The sequence below is a fragment of the Hetaerina americana genome, unplaced genomic scaffold (genome assembly GCF_022747635.1).
Source record: "Hetaerina americana unplaced genomic scaffold, ioHetAmer1.1.p SCAF_44, whole genome shotgun sequence".
NCBI lineage: Eukaryota > Metazoa > Arthropoda > Insecta > Odonata > Calopterygidae > Hetaerina > Hetaerina americana.
Window position 1 is genome coordinate 1,315,530 of NW_027287030.1, and position 18,235 is coordinate 1,333,764.

At 43.4% G+C, this 18,235-nt stretch overlaps 1 protein-coding gene across 1 annotated transcript in view; it reads left to right on the top strand.

Moving 5' to 3' along the window:
• Window positions 1–18,235, top strand: part of LOC139692927 (protein jagged-1b-like) — a 503,367-nt gene that overhangs the window by 379,781 nt on the left and 105,351 nt on the right. The gene's annotated exons all lie outside the window — the stretch shown is intronic.

Here is an 18,235-nt window from a genome sequence, read left to right on the forward strand (position 1 = left end):
AAATGCATTCCTCTATCGACCTTTCTCGTTTTAAATTTCTGAAAACATTTCTTATTTTGCTGTAATTCAATGTTCCGAGCAGATCGAATCCCTGTTAGTGTGTTGTACGTGTCAAGCTCATCGAGTTTCATTGTCACCGGTTCCTTTCCGTAATCAACGCACTCCCAGCAGAAATGGACGATCTACGAATATCTATATCTACACAATACCCGGATAATCTCCTTCAAGGACGCATTTTTCAAGAAAAGAGATTAAAACTTAGATATGAAGCGTGGTATTGTAGGATGCGGAAACATGGCCGTTGAGACAAGATGATAGGCGTAGATTGAGTCTTTGAAATGTTGGTGTGGAGAAGGATGGTGAAGGTGAAGTGGACTGAAAGTGAAACAAATGAGGAAGTGCTAGGTATGGTGGGGAAGGAGAGGGGATTGTTGGCAGAAATCCAAAGGAGACAGGGAAAATGGATGAAGAACGTATTGATTGGCGATGGGATGTTGAAAACAGTAATCGAGGGGAGAATGTTTGGGACGGAATGAAGAAAGTATGCGGATTTGAAGAGGGCTTTATGGGCTTCGGCTTAGGGCTTTAGGGCTTAATGACGGATTTGATCTTGTGTTACGTTGGGAGAATGAAATTAATATATTTCTCTATAGTCTACGCCCATCCAAAACCTGTATTAAACGTTAGAATACCAATTTAATATTATGTATCGAGCTGGGAAAGAAGGAGTACTTGAATCTACTTCTGCTGGTGACTGTCTTACCTTGTACTGGTTGTGCAATTAGCCAATCATAGGGTGGAATCATAGTGATTCCCTCGGAATCACAAGGAAATTCGGCTGCTCGGTGCCTTGCTTTACGCTCGTCACGTTGTTCCCTTCTGGTGTTGCGTCCCTTGCGCCCCACTCCGAGCTTTCCCTCGACCTGCATGCTCTTCTCACCGCCGCAAATCCTTCTGGGGCTGATTTGTATTCCGCGGCGTGTTCTCCAGTCCTTCCACTCGCTCCCGCCTGCCTCTTCGCCCACAACAACCTGCTCTCTGGGCTCTTCGAAACGAGAGAGTTTTTGTCGCAAGGCACCCCTGCTCCGTCATCCACCCTCTCTCGATTGTGTCCATTTTTCTCGGTCGTAGAATTCAGGTATGCTTCCAAAATATGCAGTATTTTCAGAAAAATCAGCAATGTGGGTCGTGTATTGACCTAAGGTATCAGAGTTTAGCCGCGAATAATTGGAGTGTACTCGGCGAATACGTACAAAATAATGCGTAGAGGAATTGGAGATAACTACAATTTTTTTAACCAATCATATCACAAAATCGCACAGTAGAGCCGACTATTAAAATTATTTACGTATATTTTTGCTGCGATGGGCTTTTGTATTCCAATCATTGCAAAGATATCAGGCAAGGTTTTTTCAACTTAAAAGAAATTTGCATTGTTTTTTCATAAGTGCTGTTGACAATTTTGAGACGTTGCTTATATGTTAATTATATAATTCCATTAGGTATTTTTATTTGCAATTTCTTTTAAGTTTATCACGATATTGGACATATTTGATAAGAATTAATGCTTTGCCAATGGCGGTTAATTTTATCCGTCTTACGAATTGAATGTACAAATAATGAGGGAAATAAAATCAACACAAAATTTGATAAAGAAAGTAGTGGATTTTTTTTACTGCGCATAGGATTTTTTCGTTCTTACATTTTGGAGCTGTCCTTTTTCACCCTCCTTGGACAATATGTCGAGGTTTTTCATCCAACCCAAAAGTATTTTATAATAACTTTGACCGAGTGAATAACTTGGCTTGAGTGTAAAATCGACCTGATGTCTGTGTAGTGGCGTAGGGGTTTTGCATGCATGTTAGATAACAGATAATTCAGCCACAAACCATTCCTCGGATTAATAATCCGTGATAACGCCGTCAAAACTTCTTTAGTATTTCTGATTTTGCTTCTTTCGTTATTGCTTCTTTTAATTTTAACCTTGGTCTTCCTTTTTATTCTCTGAAAGAACCACCTATTCTATTTCCCCCTTAATTACGACCCAATTCAATCCAGTGTGTCTGAAGGTGAATCCAAAACAATTGGTTCTCTTTTGTATAATGCCACACGTGGCCTTCATTTCCTTTTTTCTTTGTTTGTATTTCTAAGGCCTGTTTTAATGGTGATTAACTATTCTCTACGTACCAGAAACTCGTAACTTTTCATTGCCCTAAAAAACAAAGCCTTTTTTGTAACTTCCACTATTTTTCTGTACCGCACCTGAACGTAACTCTTCGCGTACTGTGCATTCCTGGCGGGGATGAACCCCCTGCCACACACCATGTACCTATAGCTCACCCGGATCGCATCCACCGAGATCGTGCATTTGTGCGGAACAAATTATTTCTCGTATCAATCGGTTTATGGCCATAGTACTCAGTTTCGCAATTTATCCGTCAATTTGAAATCCATTCTCTGGTCTGCTGTTCTATAATGGTCCCGTAGAAGGAGTGCCGCAAATTTTACAAGGATATAAACACAGGTATTACTTAATGTTAAATTTTATGGGTGCATAAATACTAATTGTATAATATTGAGGCTATTTTTTTGCTTTTAAAAATGTAGTCTTGTAAACGATTCGAGTAAGAATGGTCAGAGTCTGAATGCTACACAAAAATAAGAGCTGGTGGATTTGATTGATAAGTATAAAATAAATACTTTCCTCATTGAAATAGTTATACAACTCGTATAGCTAATTTTGAATTTAATTTTAAATTTACGAATGATTAACACAGCTGATCGCAGGACAAGAGGTTCCTTCAAGTAGCTGCTCAAGGATGCAAGAATACGGAAAATAAGTTGGCAGGAATTCCTGGGCTTACCTCACGCGCTTCTTCCTCGTGCAGCAATCCTAACACTTTCTGAGCTTAGGGATTTACTCTGTATCATGGACGCCTTCTCACAAACATAAAACAACCATTAAATTTTTCTGTCAGCCCTGCAAATCGCGGTGGTCACAACATGAAATCTCCGCCTCTCATCATAGTTGCCTCTTGCGTCTGGGCCCTTTCCATTCGGCACAAAAAGTGACGGACGCCTTAGATGTTTCGCCTGCCTCTCATAGTTCTTTTTTTTATTCCCTCTTTCTCCTCCTCCCCATCCCAGGATATTCCGGGAAATCCTCCTTTCCCTCCCTCTGTTTCTCGGCATCCGACGACGTCGCATTTCTTTTTATCCCACCCGCCCCCATCAAATCTCACGCGTTTCCATCCCCGCCTTAATCTGGGAATATACGTTGAAAGCCCTCAATTACGCGACGGTTCCGGACATAACGGTGTGGCTCGCGATGAAGGAGGCGTTTTTTAATTGAAAGAAGGCAGAGGGCGATGTTATTCAGAGCAGGTAGGTCTCGGCGCCGCAGGTAAGTGGCAGTTAATGAAACACCGCCGTCAGGCTCAGGGAAAAGAGTCTCCAGAGAGAGAGAGAGAAGGGGATAATCAGGCACGGGATTGATCGCTCGCTCTTCCCTCGGAGATGGGGGAAGAGAAGCCGGCGTTGTCGCGTACTTATTCGTTGAGATCCTTGGTGGCGGCGGGGAATAGCGGGATTTCAAGTAGGATTTGTGCGGTTTAATTCCATAGAAATGACTCTCTGAGTCTCCCGAGGCGTCAGCGTTGAGGCTTGACTTGCTTTGCGCTCGACGGATTGAATTACGTGCATGGGATTGTGTGACCAAGAGGTAGAACTCGCTGCTTTGGTCGGAAGGAAAAGTATACCAATGACCCGTTGAGGGGCACTCCATGTGCGTGTGAATATAGGATGTATGTTCCCTATGTGTGTGTGTGTGTGTGTATATATATATATATATGTATATATATATATATATATATATATATATATATATATATATATATGTATATGCATATACATAAATATATATGTAATATATATATGCATATATGTATATACAATTATACATACACACCATGACGCGAAAGTTTAAATAATTGGGTGTCTCAGGCGTGGCATACGTTGCACAAAAAAAGAAAATCACTAGAATCATAATATTCGTAAGCAGGACCAGCTTTGTTAGCATAAGGAAGTAGTTGTGCAATAAATATGCAGATGAATGACATCTGATGCTCAAAATGAAGAGCGCATCGCGCACCACAAACCGCGGCCATCAATCCAATCCGTTTGTCTCGATAGTTGTGGTTAGGACCCCTCCATTAACAAAACCCTGTGCGGCGTGTGAGATTCAGCAATAATTAGGCAATAAGGGTGGCCAGTTCCTCTTCCTGTACATTCGCTTGTAGTTTCCAAGTTTTTGGTATTCGAAATATTACAAAGATAAAGTGACAAAAGATTGTTCAGAGGAGTCACCCAGAATTAAACTCCGGATTCGAAATCTAGTGTTGGCCGAAATTTTCAGTGGTATCCTGATCCCTACTTGAGTTACTTTGTGGAGAGCCCTTTAAGTGAGTAAAACGTCCGTTGGATGGCACGTTAAAATGCGTGATCCCTTGCCACATTTCATAGAGATTTGGCTAATGCCGGCGCAAGGTTTCTCTCAATCTTCCCTGAAACATCTTAGCACTACCATAGTATCATCCTATCCCTTCCAACTCAAAAGACCTCTTCCGTTGGTCGCCTCCCCTAATAGCCACTACAATTACCCAGCGGAATCGAACCTGGGCCCACGAATCATTAGCCAAAAGCCCTACCCGCTGGACAACCGCGGCCCTTGTGTGAATATTGCAAATTCGGGTCAGCTTCATCTTCCGATGAAGATGAAGCTGAATTCCGTCGAAATGATCAAAAAATAACGTGTGTGATCTTTCTGTCTTCTTATATTGTTTGTTGCTGTCCAAGTTTGCTATGTTGTATATATATACCGAAGGTCGGTTTGGTAGGTGATGGTAGAGTTCACCCAGTCCTATACAGCGTGTGAAATTCACGCATCAGGGTAGGGGGGCCAGTTCCTTTCCCTGTGCCAGTTATGGTTTCCCAGGAAGACCTGTACCCGAAAAATCACATAGCTTGGGTGGAGCTGCAGGTGCCCAGAGTGCCTTGCCCGGGAATCGAACCCGGGACCCTTCGGTCAGTAGTCCAACGCTCTACCCACTGGACTACGGCGACCCACACACACCATTACACACACTATATATATATATATATATATATATATATATATATGTGTGTATATATATATGTATATATATATATATATATATATATATGTGTGTGTGTGTGTGTGTGTGTGTATATATATGTATATATATATATATATATATATGTGTGTGTGTGTGTGTATATATATATATGTATATATATATATATATATATATATATATATATATATATTCCCTTTATATTCCCTTTATATATATATATTTAAAGGGAAGCCGTCCGTTTCGATACGATTCGCCACTGGTCGGAGTCTCCATTAAGATTCGCCGCCCCACCCCTGAGGCGACGGCGCACCGTCATTTCGGCATCCTCCTCCACCCCCTGACCCCCCCTCCCCAGCGGTCGGTCTCCCTAGCGTGATGTCCCCCACGCGCGTTCCTTAAAGGACGACCTTCCGACGGATTCACCAACCACTCCCCTCTCTCCTTCGCCTCTCCCCCCTCCTCCGTGGAACCGGAAGTGAAACTCAGAGGGAGTTGATTCGGGGGTGGTCGACTGCTGTCATGAATGGCCGCTCCTGGCCCCCGCCCCGCCCCCACTGGTGGGCAGCGAGCACCACTCGCTCCAGGGACGCTCTTTCCTCCCTCTCCCTTCCCCACACCCCGGATTCCTCCTTCCGTCCACCACCCCCACCCACATACACCCCTCGATATCCGCCACGGACAACCTGCTCTTGCTCGCCCTCCCCTGACCAAAAACCACCCCTCCTCTCTTCCCTCCCCCTCCCGTCTTCTTTTTATTTCCCCCCCGCCACCATCCTCCTCCACTCCTAAACCGTCCTCCCCCGCGTCTCCTCCCCCCCCTCCCACCCCCACCCCTCGATTGACATAAAAAACCTCCCCCTTTCTCCGCAGCCACACGACCGAGGTCGGGTTCCTAATTTTATCCCCTTGGTCACCTCCCCCCTCTCCCACTCTGGAACCTCTCTCTCCCCACCCTGCTCTTACGGTCAACTTTTTACCTCCCTCCCGCCTCGCCCCACGGCCACCCTGTCTTCTCCGCCGCCTCTCCCACGCCCCACCGCAATCCTTTGGCATCCCTCCCTCTCTTCCCATCCACCCTTCACTCTCTCTCCATTTTCCCCTCCTTTCCCACTCGTCCCATACCGCGCCCACTACATTTTTTCCTCCCTCCTTGCTACTCTTTTCCCCCCTTCCCTTCTCTTTTAAGCGTTTGAATACCTTTCAATTACATCCCCGTCCTCCACTCCCCTCCACAACAAAGAGTCCCCCCTTTTTTATTTCTTTCTTCTTTTTTTCTCTCCTTGGCCTTCTCTCAATCTCGTCAGTTCGATCGCTGGCGTTTTGTCGTCGCGTCGAGCATGATATCACACCCTCGCGTGTATTTTCGGTTCATTCCTCCAGACGGTTCCTTCCCCCTCGGTGTTCAGGGTCTGGAAGCGGTTTTCAGATTAGATTTCTCGATTCATTGGCGATGTATTTTTTTTAGACGGAGATGGAGTTAAATTACACTCACCAGTGAAATATCATGGCGGGTAAAACGTTTTTAAACGGGAGGAAATGGTTTTGTGTGGTGGATTCAGGATTGTGGCTTTATTCGACTGATCATCAAAAACAAAAAGCTTAGGTGCGTTTATATGTTATTGCCTTGCAGTCGATTCGTGCTATGTATCCTACAATGGGAAGCAGACTGTGACTGAAATACGGTATATACAGGACTGTAACTCGGATTCTGTTTGGACTCTGCGTATCCATACGTCGTTGTTTCAAATAGTGCATCAAATATTATTTAGGAAAACCCAATATTTTCTCTTTTTTCTTGGGATACATAGATCCTCTCTACCGTACTTTTTTTTCATTTCAGTCCTCTTCAACAATAAGATTGCTTGCGGGGATCTGTGTGCTGACTGGTCCAATTTGATGGTAGCGTATTTGTTTCATTCCATTCATGGAAATGGCTGCTTGAAGAAATAGATACCTTTTTTGCGAAAGAAAAAAAACATGAGTTCGATATCATCGCAAAGTTTTGGACCACAGAGCGGAGCAATTACTACTGCTGCAAAAAAAAAACGATATTATTCCCAAGTTAGAGTCTCGCCGACTAAAACCTCGTCAGCTATTGGAAGGCGAGATTCCTCCGAGGTAGGATTCGTAACATTATTGTGAGTTATCTTTTTTATCTTCTTCTAACTCCTCGAGGGCTTGGGGAGAAGAAGGCGGGCGTCTGTCTTCTGGACGTTCGGTTGCCGGGCGGGCCTGCTTCCGACTTCAGATCCGGGTTCTCCCCTGCGGCACGCCGTCCCTTTACCTTCATAAACGGCTAGACTTTATGGGAATCAAAACGAAGGCGGGAAATAAAAATTGGAGGCAAAGAGAAACTTCACACACACACCCCCCCCACTCATTCAGTGCGAGCTTACCCTGGCATCCCCCCCACCTGTTTCCCCCCCCTCCCACATAGAATCCCGATGGTATTTGCTTTGATGCTGGTCTTCTCTCTCATTTTAGCGTTAACTTTTTTTTTCGTCTTGCCGTTCAACGTTGACATCATCCCCAGCGTCTAGACTTGAGCATTCGGCGATAATCATTTTCGTCCACTTTCCAAGTCGATGGGTCTTCGTTTTCGAGTCATTCGTCTTTTTTTTTTGGTATCTTTAGTCGTTCTTCTTTGCATAATCGGATAGTCAGATGGAGTGATTAAAATATTTGAATGTCTACTGACAATAGTCTCCATCGTGTGGGTTAGACATTATTCCTCTCTGATTACGTGTCCCCGTTTGAGTGTCTAATAAAATGCGATTGAATTTGTTCTCCTCCTTTCCCACCCCCTCCCGCCGGAGTCACCCCCCTCTTATTTGGAAAATAATTAGGTGGAGTATTCATTAAAGACTGATGATACTTCTTTGTGTGACTAATGATTCGTTCGTTAGCCAATCCTTCACATGGAATGCTGTCATTTTTTTTGAGTGAGGCAGGAATAGCGTTGTCAAAGCTCTCTATATGATTGAAAAATTGATGACGAAATGAAAGTAATCAGATTATGTGCGATTCAAGTACAACCCTGTGGCATGTGTGCATGGATTGTAAAAAGTTTAACATTCATCTGGGCAGTATTTCGGACGAGAATAGCAACCTATCAACAAATACCTACGATCTAAGAAGACTAGGGTTTTTTGAGAATATTGTGTTGCAAACCACAGCAAAACAAAAGATTATTCGCACGATCCGTTTGATGTTTAGTAGTCAAACAGAACAAATGAATTAATATGTTACCAAAGAGTTATGCCCGTATACAAATATCTGCAACCATTCAACACACTCTTGAAATACGAGCCGTGACAGTCCGCAAATCGAATATTATTCGTGCATGAATGTTTTCATACCCGTTAGTGATTTATTATTTCATCAGTCAAACCGCATCTTGTAACGGTAACAACGGTAACTCCAATTGGACGTCAGACTCTTTCGTGGAAAATTTTCGAAAAATTATTTCGAATCGCGAACGGAGTTCATTGAGAATCCTTGAGTGCTGTCTCGTTTGCTTCGAGACTTTCCTCTTTTTCGTTTGGATCGGTCCTCGCCGCGTCTGAATGGCGGCGGTGGCGGCTATGGTGGTGGTGGTGGCGGCCCTCAGGGGGACGGGAAAACTCCCGCGTGGATTAGGCCCCCAGACGCTCCCGCACGAAAATAACGGATTCCTAAAGAGCGCGCGATAGGTTTAGCAGCGCGTTTAGTGAATTCCGGTTCTCTTTTGTTTGGTCGGAGCGTGACGCGCGTTCATAATCCTCATTGAAGCATCCTTCCCACTCATTGCTTGCTGCTATGGCGGAATCATCTCCCGTCGAATTCCATCGCATCCGCGGCTCCGTAAGAGGCCACCCTCTCTCTCACTCCGTGTGTGTGTGTGTGGGGGGGGGCTCATTGGCTACCATCGCGACGAAGAGGCACGGTCCGCCGCCGGCGTTCTCTCTCTCCCTCCCAGCATCCATCCTCTGGACCACCACTCCCCCCTCCCGCTCGCTCGCCCTCCCTATCCCTCCGCCCCGGAATCTTCCCGCCCCTCCTCAACCTTACACACCCATCTTTCTCTCCCCCTTCCATTACTTCTTTTCCCTTCCCCCGCCTCCCATCCTCAAAGCGCCTTCCCCACACCCCTCGATGTCCTTGGAGGAGATACAGGCGCAGGTGGTTGCTTGCTCGGCCAGCCTCCCCCCCTTTCCCTCCTCCACCGCCACCAACCTCGTCTCTCCCCTCTCCTCTTCCCTCCCAACTGCTTCAATCTCAAAGAAGAGAGAGAAAGAGAGAGAGAGAGAGACTCTCACACTCCTTCCTTCTCTTTTGTTTTTTGCTCACATTTCGGCCATTTTTATTTCTCGAACATACGGTTATTCTTTTTATTAATTTTTTTTTCAAATTTCAAAAAATTATATGACCTATTCCTCTCCCTTAATTGTGGTTCGTTTTATTTTCCATTTTCTCATATTTTACCTTCTTTTCTGTCGTTAGTGTTTTTAGTTGAAATGCGTGTGTTTCTTCCCTCCGACTTTCATGTCTTGTGTCGTCTTGTCTTTCCTTCACTGCGCCCAGAGCGCTCTTGTTTTTTTTTATTTGTTGGATTACTGAGCAGCAGAACTGTGGAGAGTGACCGAAAAACTGTATGCCCTAATCCGTAGAAGAGGCCGTCAATTGAAACTTTAGCTTCAAAAAATCTTGTCAGTACAGCAATTCTTGTAGAAATGAATTTCTTGCTTTGGTGTTTGTTGCAAGCGAAACGCCACCTTCATCCACACTCGCTATCATTATAAATGATAGTGAAAGACTTAATTTGTAGTTAATTGGTAGTCAGCAGTTCTTGGTTAGACGCAAACCAAACCACTAGAACATTTCTAAGCCTCACCTAGCACGACACAATGTGACAGCCTACACGGCAGCAACCCCTTATTTAATTTCTAATCCTTTCTACCTCCCTTCATTCCGTCCAAAAATTCGATTCTCTTCCTCTTCCCCCCTGCCTAGCTTGCCTAGACTTCTCCCTTTACTTTTTCAATTTTTTACTCTGCTCCCGTCACAAAATCCTCCAATTTACACCTATCATTTGCCTGAACGATCAAGTTTCCGCGTTGGACAAAAAAAATACGCTCCATGTTAAAGTTCTCACGAAACATTTCGTATCTTTCTTACTCAAGGTCCCTGTCATCATACTCCCTCCTTGTACTTCCCGTTTGTGGATGAAAAAATATTTATAACCTGAAAATATTACTGTATTTACTTTCATGTTCTCTCTTCCTGTACTGAGTCGAAGTCCATATTAGTTGCAAAACAGATTTTTATACATTCATATCTTGCTTCTTTCATGCGAATGACTTTGTTCGAGTGCATGATCGAACTGATATTTGTGTAGAGGTGTAATGATTGTTCATTCATGACTGGTGACCCAACACCCCCCGCCACACACCTTTGCAGCAGCCTGCGGAGTATTAATTAGATGTACATAGATGAGATTCACAGGGTTTTGGAGAGTCTCTGGTTCATTCATCGCTACCCGATCACCCTTAAGACAACCGTCTCAGATTGTTGGACCGAAGAGTTGCTTTGTGATGAGACGGTTACCTTCGCAAGGTAGCTCGCCTTCGAGCCCTTCCCATTCACTTCCATCCCTTCGTCCTTCTCGCATCTCACCGCTCCCTCGCTCTCCCACTCCATCCCTTCAACGCCCACACCACTTTAAACCCGTCAAAAGCCCCGACATAACCCCCTTCAGACCCCCGTTCCACTTTCCACACGCCCCACTCCACTTCCACTCCGTCGAAATACTCCCTTGACAGATCATACAATTGTTAGCACTCATTTCTTCCAATCTAGGGCATTCAATGATTGCACAGTGATTTACAGAGAAATAAGGACACCAGAAGATCGCGGATCCCTTTCAACCAATTCGGACCAAATGCGAGATTGAATCCCGCTTATTCCCTAAGACGATAATACGCGGGATATTCGAAAATTATGGGCCGTTCTCTTGTATTTAAATATTGGCGGGTCAGAACAAAGTCCCGCATTGCATTGATCCATCAATTGATTGTTTCTGATAGCCATTGAAGTTATTGTTTTGATTCAGATGTCGTTCTGCTGTGGGTGAATGCAGAGATAACTACGTCCACGAATATCATTTGTTCCTGCCAGTTCCGAATTGAGTGTTGTGATTCGATTTTTGTGTGCAAACGGTTCAATCATCAGCTGCACCAAAATTCATCGGGATTTAGTGCTTATAGTCTATGGACCTCGTAGCTACATCTACATAGATACCGAGTCCGAGTCACCAAAAAGGGGTGTGGCGGGGGTTGCAAGCACCAGGTGGGATGGCCTAAGGGATTAGGGAGGAGAAAAGTGTTTGAAGGTGTAGGAAAAGGGTAAAAGCTTTCACTATAAATCCCCCGAAAGTCGCATACATCCACATGCATGCTAGCGAAAGACTTAGCTCCAAGCAACTTTTAATTTTACCCACAATAAAAATTCATTGGCATACGAAAAAGGAGGGAATAAAAACGAACCACGACCATTTATACGATAGACTTTCCACATATCAAGTCAGGTTATGCAGAATTGGAAAGAAAGAAGGGGAAAATTCTGTTAATCCACAGCCAATCAACAAGTGATCCCCACCCCTATCGGGTTGGTTCGAAAGGAGTCGTGCTTAAAAATATTATTAAGAAAATGTGCAGCGTAGAAATTTCGGAATAATAGAAAATGAGGAACAAAACAAGATCGAACTTAGCAACTCTTTTGTTAGGGGTTTTCCCTTGCTTACTTGTGTCTTGCCTCGGCCCTTTTCTCATCCCTCCCCCTTGACCCCTGACCCATTCCTTCCTTCCTTCTTACCTCCTCTCCCCCATCCTTTCAACTGCCCGTCCCTCCTTCTCCCGACGTGCCTCCCCCTCGCACGCGTTGGATGCAGGAACGGTCGCATTCCAATTCCCTTGGACACGCGTAGGAGTGGGCGCGAGGAGCGTGCTCCGTCGGAAGATGGGGCGGGGGGCGGGCCGCCGCTGTATTTTTATCTCATGGAATCATAGATCTCATAACTCATGGATCGGTATAACTGCACACGACCACGCTGGAGGAATTTTTTTTTATTCCAAGTAGCCTAGAAGTTTGTCATTATTTATATCTAGCACATAATTTATTCTTCTTATCACTAACATATGATCTTGCATGCGTAGAGAAGTATGGATGCCCTTTAGATGCCTTAGTTAATGTGGTTTTAGTACGCATTATCTCCATAATTTGCTAAATCTTTCATTTTTATTGGGGAACGAGAGCACACAAGCAAAACTTAATGTTGGCGTGATATTCCTGTGTGGTAACATTCCCTGCCACACACCTTACCTACGGGTTGCAGGGTACCATGAATATGTAGGTGAAGGTAACATGTGTAGGCATGTCAGGGTGTGTATCATCATATCGGTATAAATGTTCTAAGTGTCATTATTGGGTTTAGGTTGGTGCGGTGGCTAGTGTACTGGCTTTCAACCCCGAGTTTCCGCGTTCGAATCCTGGCGATGTCATATTATTTCAGTAATATCTCGATCCCCACTATTTGGAGAGTACCTCTAGTGGATTACGTGGTAAATCGGATGAGACGTTCAATTAGTGACCCCTTGGCGTCAGTCCGTTCAATTCAAAGATAGCCGACATTTACACCTAAATGATATCCAAGAAAGTTTTGTGTATGGCAGGGGCCGTATCCGCCACACCAGACTTGCAAAGTGCGTAAAGTTGCAATCAAGTTGTATGCATGAAGACTGGTAGTCACATAAAACTGTGATTCCATTATTGTTAATTTAGTCTACCGTTTAAGGTCGGTTTTGGATGGATCCAGATATGAACCACCCGCTAAACTTCCAAGCCTGACAGGTTAGAACGCGTCACCCTACACTGCATAAAATTCTCCTTCAATACCGCATGCATTCATCGCCTTTTCATTCCGTCCAACTTGCATATCATCCTTCTCTCCCTACCCTGTCAATCTAACTTTCAGAAACATTACGCTTTGTAAAAATTACATGTGTCGACGTCGTGTTTTCTCAGCCATTCCCTGGAAATCCTGCGTCTGCCAAAATACCCACCTATCCTTATTGACACAAATTACTTAAGGCTTTGATTCTCTCCCCTAATTATACCTATTGCTTACTGCAACCGTTAGAAAAATGGGGTATTAAAAGTACAATTTATGTTATCCCTATCAGTAATCAAAACAGTTAAGAAGAGCTACCAATACGAATTTTATATCTATCTGTAAGTATATGCTTTCCAAACTCCTAGTGGATGCAACTTATTTGGAGGATGGAGCGCAATTGAGCATGAATTAATTATAGTGTAGGAAAAAATATTATTTAAATAAAAATTGGTAATAAAAGCTTAAGTATTTTTACCTTGAAACAGTTTCCCGTGATAAATAAAGCGTGATGTCTTTCGTGTTTCGTATTAGGAGGTATATTTAAATTTAAATGATATTTCTTTGTAGACCATGACAATAAAGACATTCTCATGGAGTGAGTTCCAGAGTTGGTTCGTTTAAATGTACCATTCATAACTACATTTACTGATGTTTTAAACCCACTATGTGGGCGATGGCCAACCTCCTGAACCCTTCCCTCAGTTTGGCATAGTTCGGGGTGGGGCATGATCTGGAATATTTGATATTGGCCCTTTCTTTTTTTTATTACCCCGAGCCCTTCGTATGGGGCGTTATTAACATTTGGAGGCTGAGGCGAGAAACGAAAGACCTTCGAGCCTCAATTTTTTTTCGAATTGGTCCATTTCTTCTTCAACTCCCGGAGCGCGAAAGATTTCCATCGTTTCGTCATTCAGCCACCCGCCGCCCGTCTTCCGCTGCGTTTTTTTTTTCGCCTTTCCCCTCAAGTCGTCCGAATTTTTATCATTATATTTTTATCTCTCTAAGAAGGAGTGGCGACTCTTTTCCAGCAAACACCTCTGGGAAAACGCGCCTTATGGGGGACGTTTTTCTCTCTCTCTCCTTGTCACGTATTTTTCTTACTCATTCGCGAAATTTGCGAAATATCAAATAAAAAGTTAGAATTCATGAAAAGGATACTTGGGAAAATGTAAAGAGAGGTTAAAAAAATCTCTGTTGTTTTACGTTAATTTAGGCTCCACCTAGAGTATTCTACGAGTGTATGGGATCCTCACGAGGTAGTCTTAATTTTAGATAAATAGATCAAAAGCAAGGTAGATCAGCTATTTTTGTGGAAAGTCTTTATGAACAACGTAGCAGGGTCACGGCGCCATTGGAAAAATTAGGATGGAAGCCACAAGTTCGATCGAAGGTTGAAATACAGGTTAAACTTAACTGTGTAAATTTTAGGCAGCTCACTTATCCGAGGATGTTAAAGACATATTACAAGTAAGGTACAATGTACAACAAAGTACTTGTATATCGGATCACGTACGTAAAATCAGATAGATATAACAACGGGTAGATTAATAATGTTGTTTTTTCCTCGCTCCATTTGAGATCAAAATGTAATTGACAGCAATCGCGTAGGAGATAATTACCATTGGCAATGTATATATTATTTTGTGGATATTCTGCATAGATTTTATATAGACCCATTTTTAAAACATTTTTCCCGTATTATTTAAATATTAACCTGTTACTGAATGTTTTTGCATTCAAGTAGCGTCTTTCGTGGTGGCCTTGTTCGAACGCATGCTCGAAGTAATATCTGTGTAGAGATGTAATGATTGTGCATTCATGGTTGGTGACCTAACACCCTCCACCACACGCCCTTGCGGAGGCTTGCGGGGTGTCATCTACATAGATGTACGTGGACGTACTCGCAGTCGGGCAGTGAAGGGTTCACATGCGGCCACACATATTTCTTTTCGATTAAGTCCCTTTCCAATCCCTCCCGATGGGAGATTGAGTGTTTCCTGTGGTGTTTCGGGAGCGGCGTGTCGATTGATTCGCCCAATCTCTCCCCAATGACCGAGTCTTCGGGAACGGGGGGGGGGGGGCAAAATGTGTCAGTCCTCGGCCGTGTCGTGGCCACTCGCCGCTTCGCCCGTCGGATGAGAAATGCGTGCGGATTGAAAGGTGTGTAATTACGTGTCGACGGCGGATTCGTGTTTTCCGTTTGCTTGCTTGCTTGGAACGATTTCGTATTGTAACCCGCTTTCGTCTCCGGAATGTAATTTTCTTGATTTGCGGCCACGCAGAGCGCTAATCCGTGACAAAAGCTGAGCAGATAGTCGAAATTTGAAACGGGATATAATTCGTAAATGCCAATGAGGGCTCATTTCGTTGTCGATAAAGACCTCTCCGTATTCGAGGGAGCAAATTTATATTTGTAGATTGCTCTCGTAGGATTATAATTAAACCCACCCTTGGAACTAACTACTCCAGGGATTTGACCGCCCCAAATATAACGGAAATGAAATGACTTATTTTCGGCATGCCTGGTTGGAAATCTGTGAAGATTTACTATTGTCAAATTATATTCATGTGGCAGTATTAAAGAAAGTCCTTATTGCTCGGAGCGATTTCTTACAGAGCATACCAGACTTCGTTGAAATAGAGATTGAATTATTCTGTGTACATTATCCCAATGACCTTTAGCCGATAATATTAACTTTTTGGTTTTAAAGACGTAAAGGGTATCTTTGACGTCTATATGTAGATAATAAGTACCATCGTACCCTGCAAGCCACCGCGAAGGTGTGTGACAGTTGTGATATCCACACCAGGCATACATAGCACACGAACAGTAATTGAAGCCTGAATAAAGTACTTTTCTTTTTTATTCTAAGAAGCCTAGTACGCTGTCATTATATGACCTAACCATTGGTCATGGTCTTTCTTGTTACTAACAGCTTGTCTCTTATGTGTTGAGTATATCACAATATTTATTTTCTAATGAAAATAGATATTATTACAATGAATATAACATAATATATACAATGTATCTATAAATGTTTATTATTACTCCAACACGTAAGATATAAATAATCCATACCAGGCATCCATGTAGAATCAACAGCTTTGGAGTTATATTATGGCGACCTTGATGTACCTTCCATCTTAATGTTTCGGTGTCGGCACCTGTGTTGTAGAAATCATCATATAAATTTCGGTTATGTATTAAATTCAAAAAGAGTGTGCAATAGTCATGAATTTGCAGTCAATTCATAATTTAACAGAGTTTTGATTAGCACAATATTTTGTGTAATTTAAAAGGAAAACATTATTCACTATAGTGAGGCTTTTGAGATAATGTGGATGTGGGGAAGGTCAGAACAGGTGAAGTTGACAGAAAGAAAAACAAACGAGGAAGTGCTAGGAATGGTTGAGAGATTGTCGGTAGAAATCCAAGGGAGGTGAGATAGATGGATGCAGAGCGTTGATATTTATCGGCAGTGGGATTTTGAAGGCTGTGATAGAGGGGAAAATTTTAGGCAAGCAAGGAAGGGGCAGGAAAAAGATAGGGATGTTGGATGGAATGAAGGTAGGAAGGAAGTATACATAATTGAAGAGAGGCCTGTTGTGGTGTAAGATGTTGGGTTGTATTTTGTTAGGAAAGGCGAGAAAATTGTCACTTTACCGTTTGGTAGTTCTTGTCCATCGGAAACTTTCGTTAACCGGTTGATTACCGATAGTAATATTATATATAATTACATATGCAAGATGTATATGTACAAAATACATATACATATATACATATATTTATATATATCGGTAATTCTTGATTCCGTAGTAATCGAGATCGCCACCTATCTGTTTGGTGATTGATGCCCAACCCAAAGGTTGCGCGCACTCGAGCAACCCTCGCCAAGAGAACTTTCCCGTTTGCCTCACCAATACCATTTCCTCGACCTCGTACCGAAATCGACTCACCGACTCCCAATTACTGTCATTTATTTTTAATACCCAATGCCGGAAACCTTCTCCGGGATCCCCCCAACAATAGCCGTGGCCGCTTTTTGACCCCATCTCCCCTCCACCACCTCCTCCCCCCCCAATCAGACGATTTATTTCAATGGTAACGCCTCGGATGGAATAGCATCACCGGCAGTTCTTGCTCCCGACAAGCAACCCGATATTTCGGTGTCGGCGAACGAAACTTTGGGGCTCTCCGTTGATTATGCCCCTCCCCCCCCCCGCTCATTCCAAATTATCCAGCGGGCACCGCCATACAAGGGGTTGGGTTTGTAGTAGGTACTCCAGACCCATGCGGTTGCCCCAAATCCCTGCTACTCCTCTCCTCTTCCTCTGTTATTATAAGGAGGAGAGAGGCACTTACCCTAGGGGGGGGGTGAGAATGGAGACACCCCCCCTCCCCTTTCTTCACCGAGCGGAGGCGGAAAACCGAAACACCCGGAGTCCTCGATTGATCTGAGGCAAGAACAGGAACTGCGATCGGTAGACCTTTTTTTTCTTTTCCTGAAGCACCGTTAACGCCATCCTCCTCCCCTTGGATCTAGGGAGGTTCCTAGGAAAAGATTATTAGGGCGGCGACTCGTAAAGAGGTGCGGAATTTAATCTCTCGACTCTCTTACCTGAGCTAAGGTTAATATTTTATGTGAGACAGGATATTTAATTTAGGTCTCTTAAGAGCATTAATTTTGGTACCTAAAGATATTGCCTAGATCGTGCGATACGTAGTCGATGCCAGATTATTTTTTTTTGTATGCGTTAACGTTATGCATCTAATTTAATTTTATCAAGAGGGCTTCGATCGTGAGGAATCGTTGTCTATAATAGCTTTTCGCGGGAAGTGTTTGTGAGGTGTATGAGTGGCTGCTCTCCCACCACTTGCAAGTATTAATTAATTAATATCATTATTATCAAATAAAATTATTCCCATCCCTTTAAATTGGTCATTTCTGGCTTGACTTTGTAGGACATCCATTACGGAAAGAACAAATGTAGTTTTAGTGTGTGTTGATTCAAGTGATTGTCAAAAGAGTTCATGTTACGTTAAATTTTTCACATCTACATAATACCCCAAAAGTCACCACAAGGGCGTGTGACAGGGGATTTGCTAGGATACCATCCGTAAAATATTATGTAACCACATGCAAAACCA